General features: G+C 40.4%; 1 protein-coding gene across 1 annotated transcript in view; it reads left to right on the top strand.

Moving 5' to 3' along the window:
- Nucleotides 1-4841: 4841 nt before the first annotated feature.
- Nucleotides 4842-19932, top strand: part of foxn3 (forkhead box N3) — an 87275-nt gene continuing 72184 nt past the window's right edge. The window contains exon 1 of the mRNA XM_015383274.1: nucleotides 4842-5258. The gene's annotated coding sequence lies outside the window, so the exon portion shown is untranslated. The remainder of the gene's footprint in view (nucleotides 5259-19932) is intronic.

A 19932-nucleotide genomic window follows, 5' to 3' on the forward strand; every position in this document is an offset into this window, starting at 1 on the left:
AGGACCCAAATGATAAATCAAACAAGCTTTTATCAACCAAAAAGTGAGTTTTTCTTTTATGTTTAAGTTCACCTTCAGCTTTTACACACATCAGAACCAAACAGAGAAACAGACAGAATGAAGAGAACAGACTGGGATCAGCTGTTTTTTCACACTGAGCCATCAAAGCAGCTCAGGAGTCTTGTTTAAAACAAAGTAAAACTAATTAAGTCTGTCTGAGTTTTGTTCTGTATTTTGTCTCCAATTCATCAAATTTAAATCTGACTATAAGGGAGTCACTCAAATAAATACAGCTTTATAATATGATTTTATTTGGTATTTTTTTCAATTCCTTACTAACTTCCAGGCAATATATTTATGTTTTTTTTTTTTTTTTTTGTATTTGAGATGGAAAGAATATAATGCCTAATAAATAGATGCTCAAACTTAAAGATTAAGTAAAATAGTCTTTATTTTATAATTATTTATGGTACATTCCACTTTTGGGCATTCATCAATACTTTTCACTGAGAGGGGTACTCACGGTACGAAAAAATGCCCAAGGGATACACAAATTTTTAAAAAGATTGGGAAACATTGGTCTAGGGCAGGGATCGGCAACCCAGACTGTTCAAAAACAGCCATATTTGACCAAAAAAGCAAAAAACAAATCTGTCTGGAGCCGCAAAAAAGTAAAAGTCTTATATAAGCCTCGTATGGCAACACAGGCTATTAGCCAACTATACAAAAGGGACTATGTGGGCTTAAATATATAATAAGCATTCATGATTAAATGTTTATCCTGGAGCAAAAATGTCACATCATCGATTTTTGGTGTTATTTTTGAGGATTTTGAAACATATTCGATCTATGGACGGTTTTCTATGCTTGACACCAAAACTAGCAGCAGTGGTCCAGTTTGGAGATGACATCCACTTCTCAGATGTATCTTTGCGCTCCTGTAATTTATACAGCAGTTCTGTAATCGCACTTTTTCTCTGACTCAGCTGCAAATTAAGCAGACATGCAGACAATCCTTCCACATTGGTAATGAAAGCAAATGATTTGGTCCATTCCTCTTTGAATCCTCTCTTCTCATCAGCTGTCTTCCTTTTTTCCCTTTGGAATCCATGGGCCAAAACACACCTCCTACACATCATATTAATACAAAAAAAAAATCAATCTTTTTCCATTTTTATATATTTTTGAAAAACCTCCAGGGTGCCGCAAGGGGGGCATTAAAGAGCCACATGCAGCCCTGGAGCTGCGGGTTGCCGACCCCTGCTCTAGAAGCTTCTAAAGCTTTGAAAATGGGGCAGAGGTTTACCTTTCCGTTGTAAAATAACTCTATAGATGCCTTACAGCTGACATCACAGGTGCTCAAATCTAGTTGTGGCCCATATTGAGTACCTGCTCTGATCCCCTGCATGTAAAAGATGCAGTCATGTTGTGCCGTCCATTGTGACAATAAAAATGGTGATCCAAGTATTTAATTTTACTGCTTACCAAAAGAAATGAATGTTGTGAGAGAAGACTGTCAGCGATCAGAAGGGCTGACTGGGCGCCAACTGCAAAAAGGCAGTGTACATTTCATATAAGGTGACTTTCAAAACAAGCCAGGAAGGCTGGTCTGTAGCCAGCTAGATTCAATGTGTTGTACGATTTTTTTTTTCCTGAAAGTTAACTGGTTAGATTAAAGCAATTAGAAATCTTGAGAAAGAAGTGCATTTGATATTAAGATCTGAAGCTTTGACTACAGATATCATAGTTGCGTTTAGCTGTTTAGATAATATGCCTTATTTTTGAGTTAATGACCCAGCCAACCATGAAATACAAATAGGCACTTGTGCTTTTCAAAGCTTTGCATGAGGACGGATATCAGTTGTGAAAGGGAAGATCGTGAAGCCTGTCAATTGAAGAATGTGTTGAAAAATGTTTGCAAGGACTTTGTGTGGATCGCATCCAATAACATTAGTTTTCTTGGTGTATCGTTTAAGCTTATGGAGGTTTAAATGAGAATGATCCATTCTGGTCAGAGGGAAAACACCGAAGAGCTAAGCACTCGGTACTTAATATGGCAGTCGTAAGGTAGAATCGTCATGGCGGCACGCTTCTGAAATGCATCTATAGACGGTATGGTTAGAGTGTAGTTTAGAATGAAGGGTATTGAAGCATTAGGAAACTGTAGGTCTAGTGGTTAGAGCTTCCTGAGCAAAACCCTTAACCTCACACTTGTTCCCCAAGGCGATGGATCAAATGCAGAGACTGAATTCCCCCATTGCGGGACAATAAAGTGATTTATATTTACTTTACATATTGATGTGTTCAACTGGTCTGTCTAATTCCAGACCTAAACACAAATTAGAATATGTGGCAAAAATTATGCTTGAGCTAATAACAAAATAGAAGGACCAAATATTTCAGTGTCTCAATGTACAAAACTAGAAGAAACGAAATACCAAATTCTATAAAGTAAATTGTTGATCAACAAACTATCCTTTCAGGGAGGACTCTGATTTGCAACAGTTTTGAAAACTAAATGTCACTTCCCTTCACCTAATAGTTGATCCCTTTGTGTTTCTTTCAATAAAATCCATATACCGTAAGTTTGTAGTTAATATGAAAAATGTGAATACGTTCAGTGGGGATAAATACTTCTTTTAGGCACTACACATCAGAGCAGTTATACATCTCTCTCCATTGCTGCTTGTCCTTATTTCTCCTCTTCCTCCCGTGTCAGATTTCTTTGCCCCATTTTCTTGAGATTTTCAGGCACTTGGAGATACGATCTAGCCTCTCTGGAGCCCATCTTAAAGATCCCCACTGTCACTTCAGCTTATTGCAGCCTTCTGGACAAATATGCTCATGTACACACATGGCCTCCCACTAATAACAGCAGCAGGGTGAAGCAGCCTGGATTCAGGGACTTTTATAAACACACTTCATTCTCCTAACAATTCTCTTTGATCTTTAGCAAACAAAACAGTTTGCCTGATGTGTTCGCTGCTTCCATCACTAAACTTGATCCCACCGCAATGCACTTTTCCCACTTCGATTTCCCAGCCCATAAATAAAGCACACTTGGTTTTCCTGACTGTGAGCTTTCCACGGACCAATAGCTGCCACGTCTGTCACATCCATTAATTCAGCAGCGTGCAGGCAAGTTTTACTACTGTTTCTGCAGGCAGCATGTTTACATCTCTAAGAAATATGTTTTGCATATCCAGACAGATTTATTTATATGGTGTATTACCCATGCTTTCCAAATGGATACAGTAGATTATGATTGCTCTTCATTACCCACGACATTACTAAGGAAAACGCTTCATAGCTTTTAACTAGATGTTCATCTAAGAGGGAGTTCAAGCTTTCTTGGTAAGGGTTACCACTTCCTGTGTTCAAAGAAAGAGGTGGAAAAAAAATCCTGCCTTTCAGTTTCTGGATCCCATGGTCCATAATGATCTGATCTGTCTCCCATAGGCGGGCCGTTGCTGTGGCAACCTGATGACGCTCTGAGGCAGATCAGGAGGACAGGGAGGGAGGGGCAGGGAGATGAGGAAAACGACAGCCGCACCAAAGATTGGATGGGATGAGCAGATGACTCACTCAGAGAAATAAATATAGAACTAAAAGATTTTTTTTTTTTATCCCTAGGTGACTTCACCAAATGTTTGGATATTTGATATGCATGTATAGAAATCCCTCAAATAACCAAAGGAAAATGCATTTATTTTACCATTGTAGATCAATTGCGAAAACTTTAATGAATCAAGTTTTTTTGTTTTAGTTTACCCTATTTTTTCAAATGTAATGGATTAAGAAAATCAAATGAAAAAATATTTTGCATACATTCTGCACTAAATATTTGAACATAAACTTTGTAGAAGGTTGAGCAATCACGCAGCTTTAACTTTGCATGTAGGTGAAACCAGAGGCATTATTCAGTACGCTAACTATTGGTGAAGCAAGTTGATAACACCTTTCAAATAGTTACCTAAGCTGTTTGCAAGAAAGTGTGAAAGCAACACAGAATGTGCGCCACTGATTTACCAAGTGAAAAACTTTTTGAAGTTTATTGCTGCAACTTTTTAATGGAGGTTTCCAAAGTGCAGGCATCAACTTACCAAACTGAGAATTGCTTTGATAAGTGAATTAATTTTATGTGGATTTTGAAAATAAAATCCTGATTGTAATACTTTAAAGGCCACTAACTAAGGCTATTCCAGAACTTTGTGTGACTGAGAAAATATTTAGAAAAGTTATTTGTTGTGTTTTTTTTTTTATATTCCCCATGCAATTTTTCCCAATAATTGAAATGTCTTTAAATACACATTGACATCAATTCAACACACTGTAGTAAACAGATAAATGGAGGCAGAAGATGTCTTTCAGTCATCAATGCACACATTCAGCGACACACAGGAGCTCTTTCAAGCTGGGCACCGTTTCATTCACAACACCTGTCCCATCAACCAGGAATCACAATCAGAAATACTTTAATAATCCCAAGGAAAATGTACTTTCGTTCCATTACTCCATCTGTAATAGAGTGACTATAGGACCAGTTTGATATAGTACATTTTCATACACTGTATATAAATAGGGGGTCCCATCTCCATCTCAACATCAGTTTGGGGGTCCTTGGCCTGGAAAACATTGAAGACCCCTGCAGAAGATATATTATAAGTATTGTAATGTGTTTGCTTTTATTCCCCTGAAGCAATAGACGATCTTTGGCTACATCTTCTGTATACAGTGGCATTCTTTCAGTGAATTGAACCCGCTTTAGGACCCAGGGCGGCCTCCGGGGGGAGTCCTCAAGCCGCTGGCGGGGCAAGGCAGGCAGGCAGAGCCCACAAACACATCCACGCACATCCACACACATCCAGTCAAGCCGAGCTCCTCTCCGACAGAGGAGAGAAGAGCGCACGGAGGGATAAACACAGGGAGACCAGAGGAACGCGGCAGCGACTCCAGTGCGCGCGCGTGTATGTGTGTGTGTGTGGGGTGCGCGCACGTGCGCTCGCTTCGCTCGGTACTCGAGACGACTAGCGGGGCGGACATGGAGGGGCTCGGGAAAAACGCTTGGAAGTGACCTCGAACCGAGGAGAAAATAGGGGAAAACGGACAGAGAGAGAAGAAGAAGGAGGACAGACTGACAGACGGACAGCTTGGACGGAAAGGAGGAGAGGAAGCAAGAGAAGAGAGGAAGAAAGAAGTCTTTACAGGAGAAAGAAGAGTGGGAAAGGGGTTCACCTGGAACTCGCAAGGATTTTAAGGTGACTCCATCGGGCTTTTAATGTGTTGTATCTAGGTGTGCTGAAGGTGCGCGTGTGTCGCTGAAGGAAAGTGTCGGTGGTTCGGTTGTATGTCTGCGTGAAGCCTAATGTGCGCGCAGCCTCAATCTGCTGTCGTGAGTTAGTTATGGATGTTGTTTCCCCACCAACTAAAAAAAAAGGGGCACCAAAAAAAAAAGTGCACTGGAAGTGACCACTGCAAACTGGAGTGAAGGGATCAAAAGGAGTGGCTACTTTTTAGGGAACAGCCTGATCCCATTCCAACAGACGCGCACTTCTCTGGTATGTTACTTTTAAGTTGAGCAACAGTAAACAATCCATCATTTTCAGCCTCCTTTTTTTAAAACTCAAATCTCTCTCTCTCCATGTGTTTGCATCTTGGTGTGGAGTTTGTCCTCCACCAATGCACACTTCTCTTTGCTTGCATTTTGCACAAACAGCATGGAAATCATTTTATTTTCTCCTGTTCAGCTGTTCCTCAGCAAAGCTTTAATAAGTAGTAGCAGCTCCAGTGTGTGCATGTGTTATTATGCATCTATATATGTGTGTGTGTTTCTGTGCCATATACGGCAAACAGGTTGAGAGGAGGCAGATCTGATCAGACGCACAGCAACAGAGGAGAGAGCGTGGCACAGGCTGAGCGGCAGCACACTGGATTACACACAAACGACTACACACCACAGCTCTGGGGCCGGGAGAACAGCTGGGAGAAATGTGTGCATGTGTGTGTGTGAGCCTTTCACTTTAATACATGCGTCTGCCTTTACACGTGCAGCCCTGTTTGCTCTCATATTATCTCCTGCTGCCATGTGATTGAGCCTGTGTCCATCTGATGCTCTGTAAATATGCACGACCAGGGGTGTTCAGTCATCTCCCTCAGACAGACGGCACGCATCCATCCACCTCCATCCGCCAACCCCGGTCTGGAGGCAGGGCTGGTCGGATCACCGGGAAGGAGGAGGAGAAGGAGGCGGAGGAGGAGCTGAAATGCAGACGAGGTGGAAAGAGAGGATGATGGAGATTTTTTAGGACAGGAGAGAGAGGAGATGTGAAAGGAGAGGCGCCGAGATGCTCTCTTTCTCTTCCTCTCCAGGAGTGCTCAGAGTGTCGCTCATTCATAATTCACCTCTATGGCAAACGTTCATTCATATATTGACCCCCCCCCATGGCTGCGCTCAATGGAGTTCTCACCCCCCCTCCACCTCTTTCTGTCTCTCAATGCACACCCCTGTTGCTATCTGTTCAGTTATCCCTTCTTTTTCACCACTTTCTCAGACACTAAGAAAAAAAAAGTATTTTTTTGTTGTTTTTTTTAATTTATCTGGCCGCTCGGGTTGTTCGACACCAGCAGTTTTTCAGCCGGAGCCTCTTGTGTGAAATTGAATCGTGTAAATTGAATATTGAACTCAGACTCCACCCCTACACACAGATAATTGGTTAGGATGGATCAGTGGGTTAGTGCTCTCAGTACAGCTGTTTGACTCATTCCCCTGAACCCCAGCTCAAACAGTCCATAATGGATCCATAATTCATGGGTGAATGAATTGAATTGTCTGTGTTTTGAATACAAGCCTCAGACGGTTTTCTTTGGATGCCTGCTCATGGTTTATTCAGCTTAAACACTCCAAAAGAGGCTCGTTTTAACATTTCTGTTTGTGCTAGCAGGGCCTGCCTTGAGCTGCACAATCATCAGCCACTGCTGAGATTTGGTCAGCTGTGGCTGCCAGCCATATGGCGATGTGTGTCTAAAATGCAATGTCAGGTGAAAGCGTACAGCAGAGGCTTATGGTACATTTAGTCCTGTAAGGTAAATGTTACGCTAAGCATTACCTTATCAGCAGAACTGATAAAAATACCTTGACCCTTTAAGTTGTTGGGGTATGATGGAGTGTATTTACCCAGTAAAAAGAGGACAAGATTTGTTGTGCGTTGGTTAAAAGTCTGTTCTATTTTTACTGTGCAGGAAGGGAGCACTAAGTTTAGGTAAAGCTATGGGATGAACACCTTCAGAAAGATCTTTAATATACTTGTATTCATTCTTAGGCTGCAACTAACGATTATTTTGCAAATTGATAAATCTGTGGATTCTTTTTCGATTATTGATCAGATACCTAAAGCTTCTTTAAAGAGGACTTTTTACGAAAATAAACATGGTGAAGCTAAAACTTTTCCACTTGAGGAGTTCTGAATAGAGTATATTGACATGAAAAATGTTTTATTTTATCCATCCATCCATTTTCCATCACACTTTATCCCAGCTGGGGTCATGAGGGGTGCTGGTGCAGAGGCAGGGTCCAACCTGGACAGGTCGGCAGTCCATCGCAGGGCAACACAGACACAAACAGGACAGAAAAAAACATTCCTGCACACCTAAGAAGAATTTAAAGAAGCCAATTAACATAACAGTCATATTTTTGACAGTGGGAGAAAGCTGGAGTACCCAGTGAGAACCCATGCATGCTCAGGGAGAACATCCAAACTCCATACAGAAAGGCCTCCCGGCTGGGAATAGAACCCAGAAACTTCTTGCTGCAAGGCAGCAGTGCTACCCACTGCACCACTTAGCAGCTTTTTATTTGATCTTAAATGCAAAATGTTTATATATCTATATATTTTTACAATTTTGGTAGAATAATTGCTCTAAGTGGGTTGCTCTGTCAGCTAAAAGCTTTCGTTAGAGTCTTTATATTCCAGTTTAATCGATTACTAAATTAGTTGACAATTAGTTGACATTTATACATACTGCAGAGTAGTGATCATTTAATCAGGTTTCTTTAAATTGCCCTTTACTAAAGGAGTTCTCAAAATATCTCAGTGCTGAACATGCATTCGTCAGATTTCTGGCCAATTCCCTGCCTCTGACCTTTATAGGTTTTTGACATGTCAGTATCAATTTTACCGTTTCAGATTTCACAATTAACTGCATTCAAAATATATTCTCTAACCATCCTTCCACAAGTCAGCTTTTAGTTCCTTTGTATCATTGGAAGAGATTAGTTCATACTGGTTGAGAGAGAGAAATGTGAAAGGATTTTCATTCAACAATAGGTTGTTTTCTATTAGAGATGGGATAAAAAGTTTGTTAATAAGAAGAATTGAGCTTTCATTTTTTTATTACTGAGGTTATTACTAACGAATCTGGAAATAAAATTTATATAATTCAGCCAAATCAGAAAACACGCCATAGCAACCGCCTAATGCCATCGGCTGTGGCCTCAAACCAGTGTTGTCGCACCGGGTGATAGGCTCTCGTCTGATTGGAGCTAAAGAGATTGAGTTAAATATGTAAGAGATATGCGGCCATGCTTTGTCTCCAAGAGGGTAGTTGACTTTTTGAGTGGCCTAAAAATTGTCCGCATCTAAGGAGGTGTCAATCACAAGGGGCAACAGTTGCAGGAACTGTTCGTCAACTGGATTCTGCTCGTCATCTCTTGAAATTTGCAGTCTTTATGAAGATGCACAGCCATTTCTGTTGCTATGGCTCTCTGTTTCAATGTGTAGATGCACCATGTTGGTTCACCAATCTCCTGGAATGACATCACTATTCCGGCATTGGTATGGGCAGAAAAACACATCCGGCAAAAGAGTGTTTTTCTTTTAAAAGAGCAACCGCCTATCTCAAGACTATAGTAGCAGCAGTAGTTAACAACAGGAGAGAACTTTCAATTAAAAATTTCTGCATCGAAGGTCTCCAGACTACAGGTGGCTAACAGCTGTATTATCTGGTCATCGAGTTCTGACATCTCCAGAGGAATCTCAGGCCTTTTAAGTTTGAAGGAACTTTCAAGGGCATTTAATTTTTCTTTGAACCACCAACCTTATGCACAGCTGCAGATCAGCTGAAGATGATGCCTTACTTTGGTTCCTTCAGGGACAGAAGAGCAAAATGTGCGGAAATATGCACAGTTGACAGAAACTCACAGCTGGTACTTAAGGTGCCTTGCTGTTGTAGCGATGGAATGATGCAAGTTGCCACCAAAACCCTAATTTTGATTTTAGTTTCTAGACAAAAAACTTTTAAAGTCAAAAGATCATTAAACATCATGATAATTATTGGTTGTTTTTCTAAAGGAGGGAGATTAACTCCTTATTTCATTTGTTGATCAAATTGACAGTTGCTTTTTGTTGAATCACCGCACCACCTTTAGCCTGGTTCTTCAGAGTTTGAGGCTGTTTTTTTTTTTTTTTTTTTGAAAAGTCCAAACTGCAGGGTATGGCATTCAAAATTAGTATCAGATAAGATAGTCAAAGCTCTAGTAGTTCTGATTGATCCTATGGGCTCTTTGTTATTTGAAAAACATGTAATTTTGATATTTTTGCCTAAGATTGCAAAAAAAAAACTTCCATTTTCCTCCCTCCTTTTCTTAACTATCACTTTCTCCAGGTCAGGGACAATCTGTTCAAATATCTATGTATATTATTAACACATATAGTGTGAATGAAAGGGAACTGCCTTTAAAATATTGAATCCAAGCACTGCTTTCTCTCAACAGTTGGATTTTGAAAATGATTTAGAACTTATGTCAGTATTATTTGTGAGGCTTGTTTGGTCTATACCTCTTCATTTGGTATAGCTGCTTACTTTACCTTTGACTTGCACAATCACTGTAACGGTACACCCTAATGTTATAGTTGTTGTCTTCCTTAATGTTTGTTGGGTTCAAAGATTGATCCTAAGAGGACAATGAAAAAAACAGCCCTCTTTGATCGCGATTGATCCCATCCAAGAATCTGCTTGGCAATGTTGGCACATCGTGTAGTTCTGACATCAGGTTCCCCCAATTTTCCATCCACACGCAGAACCATAACATGCAGTATTAAGAGTGTGCCACTTCTGTTTCAGCAAAGTAGGTCATTGCACTGGCACTTCCATGGAGAGGGGTAGAATTTCCACTGGATCACAGAGTTTAAAATTATTACACTAATAAAGTCCTTGTAGACCAATTTTGGTCAGCCTCACTGGCCGGACGAGGTTTTATTGGGCTCATGTTGACAGAAATCTGGCGTATACCCAGAATACATTTTAAAGTAAGATCTTCAATTGCATTATCAGTGCCTTACAAAAGTATTCACATCATTACCATAAACTTTACACTTTGTAGGACTTAATCAAGTGGATAGTAGCACTAATATTGCACACTAAATGACCACCTCCTCCTTTAGCAGGAATGGGAATATAAAAAACTGAAACTACAAGAAAACAGCAGTAAACAAACAACCAGATGTTCATTGGAATGATTTATATTGAAGCACATCCAGGTGATAGAAGGGCCTAGTTAAAGTCTAGGCCAGGTTTCTTCAAAACCAGCCATCAGGTCTGGTGTCCAGGCACATTTAAGATGCATCTCTGCTACCAAACATGAATCAAATCGCTCCTGAGCATTGCAGTCATGTTCTCCAAAGTTCTGCTAATGACCTGATTATATGACTAATGTGTGTTGAAGCAGAGACGGATCTAAAATATGCGCAATACCGTTCCTCAAGGACAGTAATTGAGGAAAGACCTGGTGTAGGTCTAAATTTAAGTAAGAATATCTAGAATTGATTGATTGACTTTATTGACCTCACAGTGGAGAAACTTACTTGTTACATTGGCTCAAATAGTCAAAAAGAAAAAGAAGGTTCCCTGGAAAATGCTGAAAAATTGAGGTTCACAGCTTTTTTTTTTTTCAATCTTACTGATGTGTAGCTGTTTTTGCAAACAAAGATGGGAAAAAGTGTTCATTAATATCTAGACCCCTAAAAAAAGACTTCAAAGGACCGACTCAGTGGAGATATAGCAAATTTGACACTCGACTATCAGAATCATCTGCTTTGCTTAAAAGTTTTGAAGCATTAAGAATTATCTAAAGTACTTTTTCATTCTATAATAAGAGCTTTTTAAGACATTGTGGTTTTTTTGGGGGGGCTGCAACATTAGAAAAAGAAGAAAACTGAAGGGGTGGGAACATTTTAAATGACACTATTTGTTAGTTGTCTGTCAGTTAAAGTGTTAAAGGTGAGTCTTTTTCACTAATGTAGCACTTCTGTTGTTAATATTTAAAAATGCTCTTGGAGCAAGCTTTATTTAAAGAGACTGTTCTCTGTGTAAAGATATATTAAACTCTCAGTTCCTTTTGCAGTAAACCTAACATTAGAGAAGCCTTTTCAAGCCAATAAACAGCTGGTCAAATCCAGCTCGTTTCTCCTCAGAGCATCCAAGTATTTGCTTTGTGTGTGTGCTGAGAAGAAATCTCCTGTTTGTTTACACCTCCTGACCGGTACACTGCAAACAAACAAGGAGAACGAGCCGAGGAACCGAGCAAGAAGAAGAAGGTCAGATAAATATAAACTGGGTAATAGAGATCACTCTATAGTTTGGTTGGATCTCATAGAACCATTTGCGTCGGTGTCATCGAAGCGATGTGAGTACTGCTACCAGCAGATTGAAGATTTGCTTTTGGTAAAATGAGACCATTTCCCTTTGTGTGTTTGTGGTAACCCTTAGCTGTAGGGTCATTCATGCTCTACCATGATGTTAATCTATACTTCATCCCAAGATATAAGAGTGAGATCTAAAGCTGGGTTCTTCTTTAAGGTAGCACTGACTGGGACCGTTTGTTAATAGTCAAAGAAAATATGATTTGATGGAGCGCTTTTTTCTCTTTAAAGATCCTTGTTGGCAAGTTGCACAAAGTCAAGAGGGTTTCATAGCACTGCAGCCAAAGAGAACCAAGAGGAAAAAAAGTGTTTTATCCATGCTGCTCTGCACATCAACCTGAACACAGGTTCAGAAGGAAGATTGTTACAGCCTGGGCTGGAGAGACAGATGTTTCTTCATCACAGTGCAATGAGTTGGTGGTAAACTACAGGGAGGATGTAGTGGTGAGGAAGTAAGATTGTTGATGTGCCTTCAAGGCCTGAAAATCAATGTTCAGAATCATGAGGGGGTTCCCCTCATTACCTGATTGACATGGGGGGAATTTCTGCTCACAAGCCTCAGCCTGTATGAAAGGTCTTCAGTGGACCTCGTCCTTTTTTCATATGTTGTGTCTTTCAGCTCTTCAGGTGTTTCTGTTCGCATGCATTAGACAATTATAGATGTCTTTCTCTATTGGTTCTTAGGCCAAGGTCTTCTGCTTCTATATGAAGCTATGCTACAAGAGACCTAGTTTATATCAACGCTAGAAATATAACCTACAGAACTCACAAACGTATTCTGATCACTACCAAGCATAGATCCAGGTAGTTTTTCTGGTAGTTGCTCTAATTATTATAAAGTTGTTTTTGAACAAACTAATGACGGGTCTTGGGACACACTCTTAATTAGTGGAATGGTGTCCTAGTGATTAGAGCAGGGCACCTGCAACCTTGGAAAACTGCAGGAGTTGCTGGTTTGAATCCTATAGACTGTGTTGCACTTTGGCAGGTCACGGCTGCCTGAGGGGTCGGACGAATACAGAGGGAAAAATTTTACTGGAAGCTGCAAATGACAAAGTTCATTCCTTCAAAAAGCTAATTTATTTTCTCACAAACATTTAAGGTTATGCATTTCAGAAAATCTAGAATTGGAAAGTAGTGCACTTTAACACAACTTTGCCTTAATCAAAACAGGTTTTCATATTGTATGGATTTAGAAATAAATTAACATTTTCAGAAAGTAATTGGTAGTAATACCTTTTAGTAAAAAGAAAAAGCAATTCTACCTTTTATAATAATTAGCCTTTTATAGCTATATGTGTTTTTTTAGAAATGCACTTTATAATTACCTTACCTGTTCAGTTAAATGTGATTAAATTGAGGAAAGTAAAAATAATTGGGCTTCTTTGGAACAAGCAGGCACAGACAGGCAGCTCATCAGTCAAACATCCGAGAAAGATTGGACTAAATAGCAGGAGGACGACACTCTGTCGAACCTCAGAATTCCTCCGGCAGCTTTAGCAGAAAGCTAACTTGGGGAAGGGTTTGTTTTTCTTTTCTTCCAGGCTTTTCAGCAGCCGTTTCTTCAGCTGTTCACGCCTGGTGCTTGAACCATGCAGGAACCTCTTGGAGTGTCTAAAACGTCCATTTATAGTATCAAAAATGTTTTTTTTTCTCTTCTCTTCAGATTGCTTCGTCCTTGAACGACTTTGAGAAAAGTTTAGAAAGCATCCTGAAGCTCTAGCCCAAACAAACTGTGCTGACTTAAAGGCACACACAGCAATACAGCTACAAAACAAAGGGAGTTGAATGAAAACTTGTGTGTAGAAATTCAGACACCCAAAAATAAGCAAAAGATTCTGATGTAGACTGATTACTTTAGTCGGCTATGATTGGAATCAGTCACATCTACGAAATCATAGCAGAACCTGCTGGGAATAAGTTATCTGCTGTTTGTGGAGCTTTAACTACTGCTTGCAGCTATCCTGCCAGTTTTTATTTGACTCTGTTGTAAAGGTGTGATATAATGTGGCGTAGTGTTATTGTTTTATAGTTAGGAACGATGGAGTTTAACAAGCGAGAATGTTGCCATTGGCAAACAGAGAAGCTCTGATGTTTATCCTTAGTTGGTTTGTATTGGAAGGCAGCATGAAGGAATTTGTTTCTGTTTGATGGGCTTAATGTTACCCTTTAAGCCTTGGTCCATAGAGCAAAATAAGAGTTTTAAACTGCATTGCTATTTTAAAAAGGCTCCTTTGCATCCTCCATTGTCTTCAGATGGACTTTGCTCATTCCCTTCAACACACCCGCTGAAGGGAAGCCCATCAGTTAGCCCTTTTTCGTCCTGGTTATGCGAAGCGACTGCCGGTCGTATTCCTGCTGTTACACAAGTGCACAATCATATCTACTCACTGACACATGGAGACAGTTTCGTGTTTGGCCTAATGCAGAAAAAAAGACGTCAGCAGGAGCAAAAATAGAGCTTATAAATAGAGGGAGAAAAGTACTTGATGTTTTGCAAGGACTGATGTCATGTTTGGTCTGGATCCACGGCCGACCAATTAGAGGGCAGCTGTGGCGAGCATAAGCCCGCGTGGCGTTAGCTCTCTTATCAGCTGTCTCTTTTGCTGCTTTCAGAGGAGCGCAGTTTAAGGAGTTGCACTTTGGATGTGTATGCCTGTGTGTGTGTGGGTTCCTTGTTTGTGTGTTTTCAGCGGTGGAGGCATGCACACTGTGACGCTGCTCTGGTTGCCACGCAACTCAGGAACGTGGGTGGAAGGATTTCCTGTCCTTAGGAAGCTCTGTTTATAAGGGGGGGAGTGAGAAAGCGGGTTTGTGTTTGTGTGTGCAGTACATGGACGTGTCTGTTTAGATTTCAGTTTGCATTTCAGCTAAATATGCTTGAGTGCCTGTGTGAATTATAACGCATTCCCTGCCTGAAGTAAAAGTGCTAAAAAAAGTCATCAAAGACGCACACATACGCTAAGAGACGGGGCTAAAAGGGCCTTTTCTTGTCCTTCGAGTTGCATAACTCCTGTTTGCAGAGCTTTGTCTCTTTATCCACCCCTCATGATGTCATCAACATGCCGCACTTCACGTCTCCTCTCGCACATGAGGTTGCAGTTATGCATCTTTGCCCTTCATGCTGTCCCAGAGATGCGCACAGCAGCTGGCCTGTCCTGCAGCCGTTGGACTCATGATTACGTAATTGACACTAAGTGAATGGGATGACGTCAGCTTGGCTCTCCATGACTCTCCTTTGTCTCTGGCTGGCTGCAGTGATGTCATGAGTGGATGTGGCCATACATAGTGAGAGTCTGTTGGCATGCATATGTGAAGAGCTGAAGCATCTAGGGAAGGATTTTATGTTAGAAGTGTTGGGGGGGTTTGCGCAATTTTCTTTTAGCCTGCAAAACAAATATTTTCTTGACAGTTAGAGACTTTTTAATTGTTTTCCGCTTTGCAACAATCTCTGTGTTTAGATAATGCCTTGATAGATTAATATATATCTTGAATATTTGGACATTTGGCTGTGTTACAATTTCTTCAACCCTTTGTTTGGGGGTTTTAAGAGACAAATCTAATAAGGAATATATTGCATCTCTGTTAGGTTTAATCTTGCTGTAGATTCAGCTAGTGTGTTAGAGCAGTAATCATAGGAGAAGCTAATAGGCCTTCAGGAGCTGTTGAAGAGCTGTAGAGATCCCCAGCCCCGGTAAGGGAATCTGTCGTTAGAAAACCATTTACTGCATGTGCTACAATAACATGAATAAAAGAGTTTCAATAATTAAAACGAAATTTAACGACTGCAATAAAAATACCCTGTTTGCAGTTTGCAATAGTCAGTGTATGAGAAACATTGAAGAAAATGCTCTGTTCAGATGACCCTGACTACCAATACACATTATCTTGAACACACCAAGGCCATAGTGAAACATGGTGGTGGCAACATCATGCTAAGGGGCTTGCTTTCAGTAGAACGAAAGCTGGTACGAGTTTGTGCAATATGAAGATTATTGGAAGTATATATTGAATCGTCCTGGAGGAAGACATCTTAGAGGCTTCAGAGGTTCACCATCCTGCAGGTCAATGACTTAAAACATAGAGCAATCGTAAAAAAGAATGGTTAAAATCAATTTGTTTAAAATGGCCCAGTCAAAGTCTATCCTGGTTCTTAGGGATGGCTGCCCTGCATATTTATGGTGTCTCTTTAATACAACACACCTGTCTTATACGAATAAATGATTAACAGGCTTCTAATGCAATCATTCAGTCAGGTGTGCTTCAACAGAGATACATGCAGGGTGATGTTCCCTGAAGACTAGGATTGAGAACGACTGGTCTAGACTTTACTGGATAATCTGTGGGAAGCCTTAAAATTGGCTGTCCTAACATCCTTCATCTACCAAGTGAGCTCCTGCCATCATAAAAGGATGATTAAAAAATGTCCACTCTTTGTATATATGTGCAAAGCTGATTGAGACATCCCCCAAAATACTTTTAGCTGTATTTGCCTTGAAAGGTGATTTAACTATGTGCATACCCAAAAGGCTGAATGCAGATGTACGGCAGAGTTTCACGGTTTTTATTTGTTAAAAAGTAAAATCAAGTGTCTTCTCTTTCCTTTACCTGATTATTCTGCCTTTCATCCCGGCAGCCTATCGAATGAGGTCCCAGTAAAGTGTGTAGATTTCTGTAGCTCTAACAAGAAAAAAAAAAGAAATTCAAGAGGGTTGAATGCTTTTGCAAGACACTGTAGACTCATGGGAAATTTAGACAGATCCTTTGTTGACATAGTTATTACAATCTCTTGAGAGGAAACGTGTTTGCCAGTGTCCCGTAGCTTGAAACTCCATCATCTTATTGCCCTCCTTCTGCAACTGTCTGACCTCTGCTGATCCTCATCCCGGGAATCACCGGCAATCAAAGGTGGGAAGTAAATGAAATTGGAAAAGAGATGATGGACTGTCTCCACAGATGTGGTACAAACCCATCCCTATTTTAGCAAAAGTACACATCATCACAAAGTAGAAGAAGTTATTTAAGTGGTTGGAGTATTTATTTTACACTCAGGAGAAAAGACCCAACCCCAATCTATCTGGTGTTTGAGCGATTGGTGATGCAGTGGATTTTTCAAGCACAGAGGATGATGAGTCTATTCGTGTGTTGGGTATAACCAGCTGCGTGTTGTGGTTGAAGCTCTGAACATCTGCCACCTCAAACTGAATGGGAGGACTGGGAGCTTTTAACAGACCTCAACACCCCCCCCCACACACACACACACCCTAATATTCTCTGATACACTTTTTATTTCTTTGGTTCCCTACCTCCAACCATAAACAAGAAGGAAATCCAATAACGCAGTGACTTACAGGTTCAGACGAATTAAAATACGCACTTACATCCCCACCGGTTCAAAATATGCAGATCTAGCCAAATAAACTGATTAGCAATAGCTCAGTCTGCATAAGGCCAAAGCACAAACAGAGCACTGCACATTCCACTGACCAAACAATAGCTTAACACTAAACAGGGCTGTTTGATACTGCTTCACAAACACCATGTACGGGCAAACACATGCAAGACAAATCCACACAAACATGAACCCAGGCACGCGCCTTTTAGATGAAGACAGATCGTAAAGCTCTGGGCTGCTGCATGAATTATATATATATATATATATATATATATATATATATATATATATATATATATATATGCACAAGATACAGCTTCACATGTGGCCTCCCCTCACTCCAAAAGGAGTCCTAGGGCCTTAGTCAGCGTCTGTGTGTCCGTGCGTGGGCTTGTTCCCTGGCACTCTGAGGGGAAAAAATACCTTCCCATATGATGTAAACACCAAAGTCCCTGTTTGTGTTTGAGACCGTGTGTCTGTGTGTGTTTCTCTGTGCTCTCATAAGCCTCTGCGTTTTGAGTGTGTGTGTGTGTTTGTGACTGGCATTCTCGGAGATAGGATTCGCTCTCTGTGACAGTTTTCCAAATTATTCCCCAACACTGTGCAGTTTCTTTTTAAAGATAAGTTCCTCTGCCATCTCTGCTTTGTTCCGCTTCGCGAAGGGGGAAGGCAAAAGCGACGTTGTCAGAGAGGCTGACAATTTTTTGAAGGCAACCTTACTAAAAAGCTGTGCGGTCCAGTCAAACTTTGGGCTTTAAATCTAACCTGTAGGGTTTTTGAGAGTTCTGATTTCCCCCAAATGTTTATGTAACATCCAAGAAAAGCCAAAGTAAGCAGTATATGTTGGGATCAGTGTAAGTTTTAGATGACTGAAGAGTTAAAGAAGAGCTCCTTGATATTGCACAATTAAAAGAAAGTATCAGAAGCATTGAACTGAATGAAACATTCATAACAGATACTGGAAAGGGTCTTTTGCTGCTGAAACTATTAGCTGAATAGCTACAGATTGTCCAGCAACTCAGTTAAGATCTGCCTTAAAGGCCGAGTTGTAAGTTGAGTTGCCTTGTAAGCTGAACACACCTTGTATGCAATGAAGTAAATATTGCACATATCATGAAACCATCTGTCCATTATTTGACACGCTTGTCCCACGTGGGGTCATGAGGAGTGCTGGTGCCTATCTCCAGCAGTCAATGGGCGAGAGGTGGGGTACACCCTGGACAGGTCGCCAGTCGATCACAGGGCAAATCATGAAACCTTTCTTAGAAATTGAGATTTTCATTCCCACTCATACTGCAAGTCATAGACGGGTCCTGATTCCATATTAGGACGTTCTCATTGATCTGCTTCTCCACTGCCTGGTCAAAAAGATTCTCCTAATGGTCTTTTTTTTTAAGGATTTAGAAAAGGACTATCTTGAGCTTCATGACCTCTCCTGAAATTTGGGTTTTGTTTTTCCAGACACAATATTCAATTATTTGAAGAAGCTTAGCTCAGATCTTGACCAATATTTCAGGAGGTTGCATGACAGAATGCAGTGTTTCCTCATTTGTAAGCAAACTCTTCTCTCCCATCTGGAGTATCGTGGGTAATTTCACTGTTGGAAAATCTGCAGCAAGGCATTGTGGTAAGGTTGTGTGACCTGAAACAAAAACAACCTCTGATTACACTCCTCATCAGCACATTTACTGCAGATTCAGACTGCTTAAAGGTCCCTTTGGTGACAGATGAAGTTGCCTCCCAGAGGGAGATGACTGAACTTTGTCATGGTCACAGGCTGAAATGGGCTTTGAGAGAAGGAACCGCAGAGTTTTTGAAAACTGTGCCCACAGACAAATACTTTGTTCTAATTGAGGTTACAGTCATTAAATTTTGATGATTCTAATGTTGGTTAATGCATTTGTTCCATAGGTGTAGTCTTAACAACAGTGTTCTTACTTCTGGACTTGACAAACAATTGCTTTGATAAGCAATAATAGAGAACAGGTCAAACCTAAAAATAATTGCGGGAAATGAAGACTCTTTGGTGTACCATTAATCTCTTGTGACTAAAGGAACAAAAGGGAAACTTAATATAAGTATATAATTGGCAATTAGGACTCTTTTGACTTCTACTTGGTGGTAGGGTGGTTCCACAAATTTCCACCGAGTTTCACTCTATGAAGCTTAGTGTTGGAATCGTAATCCTTGGAGTTAAAACAGGTATTCCATTTTTACCATGATTATCTGGCTTACACCTGACATACCATTAAAATAATTGGGATTCACCATTACATATGTAATAAATCAATTGCTTTGAATGGAGAGAAATCTTCACAATTGTAACACATGCAACAATTATTTCAACTTATTGCTCCCAAACTGCTGTTTGTCAACTCGCAAGACTTTTTTCAATGTCAGAGCTGAAAACCAAAGTCATTCATCTGTCTGTTTAACTTTCCTGTTCACTGGCACAGCAATGATGCTATATTTAAGGTAGAAACAAGTCTGATTACCAGCCAGTTTGACTTGACAGTTTGAATTTGAGCTGATGGTGGAGTATGAAGCGTATGTGGTGGGTGGGTGCTATCCTTGGTGGGGTAAGCACAACTGTACCTTTTAAAATAACAAGTTTTTATTCGGCTTACTTGAGTTCCTCAAAAAGAAAGGTGTCATGTGTGTGTAGATAAGTTAAATGTATTCAAAAACACCTTTCTATGACCAGGCTGTCGGGACAAAATACTGTGGTAAGAACCTTTTGAAGGTGACATTTTGAGACTCCTTAGTATACACAGTTGTTAAGGATGATGACGATCGATGGCTGACTTTTTCAACTATCATTAGGGGAAAATGTTTAAGTTA

This window comes from Cyprinodon variegatus, unplaced genomic scaffold (assembly GCF_000732505.1).
Source record: "Cyprinodon variegatus isolate N-32 unplaced genomic scaffold, C_variegatus-1.0 Scaffold279, whole genome shotgun sequence".
NCBI classification, from domain to species: Eukaryota; Metazoa; Chordata; class Actinopteri; order Cyprinodontiformes; family Cyprinodontidae; genus Cyprinodon; species Cyprinodon variegatus.